Below are 4,227 nucleotides of genomic sequence, written 5' to 3'. Positions count from 1 at the left end.
TAAGAGTTTTTGATTTAGAATTTGAAGAGTATTTGGCATTTGGAAGAAATAAAATCGGGGGTTTTTTGGATACGGTCGAGCTGTATTTTTAATGTTAGCAAGGACTAGTTTTGGTACGTTATTTTGATTTTTTCGTTTGCTTACGGGGAGGGTCTCCTGTTAGATGTGGAAGCCTGAGACTGGCACAAGGAATTTTTGTCTAATGCTTGATGAGTCTGTTTTATGGGGAGGAGGTGTTATTTTAAGTTTTATAAAATACACCGAGAATTAGTTAAAATCGTGGAAGAAACATTATGGTAATTAAAGGGCGCTACGTTTAAAGAGCTATAAATCTTTTTAAATAGCTGCTTGACGTAAGGCGAGCTTAATCTCCCTTTTCTGCCCCAGAAAGCATCGGGCACGTCCGCATCAATGGCACCACCTCTGCCCACTGCTCCTGCTCCACCCGACCAAAAGCAAGAGCAAAAGTTGGTCGGGCTTTAAGAACTTGCAATAACTTTGAAGCAAAAGAAATCACGTTTGTCTCCCGCGCTTTTTCCTTTCGGGTGCCGCACTCACCTCTGCGGACACGCGCCGAGCTCTCGCTGCAGGAACCCGTCAGGCCTCGGTGGCTGTGAGTTCACGCTCCTCTCCCCGGGGAATTGAAAGAATTGCTGAGGAATCGCAGAAATGTTTTCTGGAGCCTTTCCCCTTCGGTGCCCCTGTGCTGTGTGTGGGACGAGGGCAGAGGAGCCTCGGGCTGGAAAGGGGCAGGAGAAAGGCAAAGGGACCCGCCGGTGTCCCCAGGGCACCGTGGGGAACACAACGGACACCGCGCGGGCACGGGGAGGTGAGGAGTGACAGTCTGGGCCAAAATCCCAGCTCACCCCAGGGAAATAAGCGAGGGACATTTTGGAGGGGAAAGCTGAGGTCACGAGTTCACCCAGCCCGGCCACGTTGTGTTTGCGCAAAGCGGCACCAGAGGTGAAGGTCAATCCTGAGCCAACCCTGCTCAACCTCTAAGTCCCAGAATAAATTCTACAAGCTGTCCACTGAGGGACTAAAAATACACAAAAGAGAACCAAGAGCATTCCGAGAGCAAACCAGAAGGTTCCTGGCAATCCCGTTGCAGCGATGTCACAGCCTTTTTGACAGAGCTGTAAGATTTTTATTTCAATGCTGCGTTTCTCTGCTGGGATCATTCACTCCGTGGGCTGTGGGGATTTTTTGGGTTTGAACTCCCTCACGGTGGCCCTGACACTGCTCAGGAGCTGGAGGAAGAGCAGAGCCAGCGCTCCTGGCAGGGGCAGGGAGTTTTCCCCCACAGCAGATCCAGCAGCTGCCCTCCAGCCCGGCCAGGAGGGATCTGCTTTGGCTCCTGGCTGCTCCAGGTGACATTCCAGCAGCCTCATCTCCCATCCAGCCCGGCCAGGAGGGATCTGCTTTGGCTCCTGGCTGCTCCAGGTGACATTCCAGCAGCCTCATCTCCCATCCAGCCCGGCCAGGAGGGATCTGCTTTGGCTCCTGGCTGCTCCAATGACACTCCAGCAGCCTCATCTCCCATCCAGCCCGGCCAGGAGGGATCTGCTTTGGCTCCTGGCTGCTCCAGGTGACATTCCAGCAGCCTCATCTCCCATCCAGCCCGGCCAGGAGGGATCTGCTTTGGCTCCTGGCTGCTCCAGGTGACATTCCAGCAGCCTCATCTCCCATCCAGCCCGGCCAGGAGGGATCTGCTTTGGCTCCTGGCTGCTCCAGGTGACATTCCAGCAGCCTCATCTCCCATCCAGCCCGGCCAGGAGGGATCTGCTTTGGCTCCTGGCTGCTCCAATGACACTCCAGCAGCCTCATCTCCCATCCAGCCTGGCCAGGAGGGATCTGCTTTGGCTCCTGGCTGCTCCAATGACACTCCAGCAGCCTCATCTCCCATCCAGCCCGGCCAGGAGGGATCTGCTTTGGCTCCTGGCTGCTCCAGGTGACATTCCAGCAGCCTCATCTCCCATCCAGCCCGGCCAGGAGGGATCTGCTTTGGCTCCTGGCTGCTCCAATGACATTCCAGCAGCCTCATCTCCCATCCAGCCTGGCCAGGAGGGATCTGCTTTGGCTCCTGCAGGGACAGAACATGTTCAGCTGCTCCAGGTGACATTCCAGCAGCCTCATCTCCCATCCCTGCTCCTGCCCCTCCGGCTCTCAGCTCCCTCCCCACCCGGAGCTCAGGCTCCAGTTAATGTTTTAAAGCAGGACAAGGCGGTGGCTGGATGTGCTCCCGGCCTGTGCTGAGGCAGAACATCTCTCCTGCAGAAGCTCAGCTCCTTTCAGAGCCTCGGCATGTCCGTTTTCCTCAGGAAAGGGATGCACATCCCTGCCTGCAGCACACCTCCAGTGGGACCCACCTGTGAGAGTTTTCCATCCCTTCTGCACCTCCAGCTGGCTCCCTGGAAATCTCCGAACATCATCGCACTCGAACCTCTGATTTCAAGGCATCTCCGAGGCTCTTGCTTGGCATTTAGTACCCGTGAAGGAAGATTGCCTTGGCTGAAATGCTGCTGGTGAATGATGGCCTCAGGCTGGAAAAGAGGGAGGAGATTTGGGGTGGCTGGAACATACCTGGCAGCTGTGTGGGAGCTCGGGGAGGTCGGCAACAGGGATTGCCGTCAGAGCCCCTCTGCAAACGGCCCGTGCCTCCATTCCCAGGTAATGCCAGCCGTTCCCTGGGGTCCCTGTCGGCTGTCCGGGCTGAAGCATCCCTGCGTGCCTGTGGGGAGCAGCCCCTGGCCGAGGAGCCGCGGGCAGCCCTTCAGCCGTGTCCGTGCCAGCGCTGTCCCGTGCGCCGGTGCCCGTGCCGGGACGTGCGTTCGGCACGCTGCGAGCCACGGGCAGGGCACGGCAGCTCCCGCCCCGCAGAGCCAAGGACAGGAGGTGCTCTCTGCCCTTCGGGGGCTCCGGCGCCTCCAGCCCCGCACCGGGCACAGCCGGAGCGGGAGCAGCGGCCCCGGCGGAGCGGCCGCTCCCGGCCGCGGCGCCGCAGCCCCGCTCGTCCGGCGGGGCTCCCCCGGGGATGCGGACACGGGGCGGGGGAGGCGGGCGCTGCTGCTCGCAGGGGAGCGCGGTGGCCACGGGGCTACCGGGGCGGGGGGGCTCGGCATCCCGCGGGGGCTGCGGGGCGGCTCCGTGTCCGCCCGCGGGGCCGGAGGCGGCGCTGCGGGAGCGGCGGTGCCGATGGGGTCCCGGCCCCGACGCAGCCCCAGCTCCCCGCGGCCACAGCGAGAACGGGACCCGAGCCCCGGCGGGACCCGAGCCCCGGGCCGGCCGCAGCTGGAGCGGCGGCGCCCGTCCCGGAGCGGCTCCTCCCGGCCGCGGCGCTGCCGGTCCGGATCCCAGCCGCGATCCCGCCTCGATCCGCCGGCCCCGGCACCCCCTCCCTGCCCGCCGAGGAAGGAGCGGCTCTGCCCGGCTCCCCCAGCAGACACCGGCGGGCCCAGGACCCAAATCCCGATCCCGATCTCAGCTGAGCGCCTCGGACGCCGCGCAGGCCGGGAGCTGCCCCGATCCGATCCCCGCACGGAGCTCCGAGCGCCGGTCCCGCCGCAGTCCGTCCGAGCATCCACACAGAACACGGGGCGGGCGCGGAGCCGCCGCCATTTACGGGCGGGGGGCGGGGCCGGGGGCGGGGCCAGCACAGGTGCGCGCACAGGTGCGCGGGGCCCCAGCGCGCCTGCGCGGGGCGGGGCCGCGGGTATTTAAACCGCGGGGCGAGCGCGGCGGAGCCATTTGGTGCTGGGCGCTCGGAGCGGGAGGTTACGACCGGTCGGGCTCCATATCTCTGTTTCTTTTGCTTTTCTTGCGCGTTTCTTTTCTTTTGTATTTCTTTTTCTCTGTACCTCTCCTATCTACCCTCCTTTCCTCCCCTCCCCCACCCCCTACACCCTCCCCCCCCCCAAACCCCCCCCCCTCCCTCTCCCCCCTAGCCCTCCCCTCCCTCCCTCCCGGGCGGGCCCCCCTACACCCCTTTCCTTGTCCTCCCTCTCTATTCCCCTACTCACCCCTACACTATCCTGTCCCTCCATCGTGTCCCTGTTCCTTCCCTCCCCAGCCGGGCTCCCCCGTGCCCCCTCCCCCTGCTCCCCCCCACGCGCTCCCGGTTCCTCCTGCCGCCTTTCCGTGATGCCTTTCCCCCTCCACACATTCCGCCTCCTTCCCCAAAGCTGCCTTCAATCTTTCTTTTCCTTCACCCGGCTCTCCCCCCAGGCC

The 4,227-nt window shown here is 62.6% G+C and overlaps 1 pseudogene; it reads right to left on the bottom strand.

The window, feature by feature from the left end:
- Nucleotides 1–2,088: 2,088 nt before the first annotated feature.
- LOC146763342 (uncharacterized) lies at nucleotides 2,089–3,668 on the bottom strand (annotated as a pseudogene).
- Between the last annotated feature and the right edge of the window lie 559 nt (nucleotides 3,669–4,227).

The sequence above is a fragment of the Lonchura striata genome, chromosome 1A (assembly GCF_050655825.1).
Source record: "Lonchura striata isolate lonStrDom1 chromosome 1A, ASM5065582v1, whole genome shotgun sequence".
NCBI classification, from domain to species: Eukaryota; Metazoa; Chordata; class Aves; order Passeriformes; family Estrildidae; genus Lonchura; species Lonchura striata.
The sequence above is the reverse complement of the archived record's forward strand: the minus strand, read 5'-3'. Positions and strand labels throughout refer to the sequence as shown.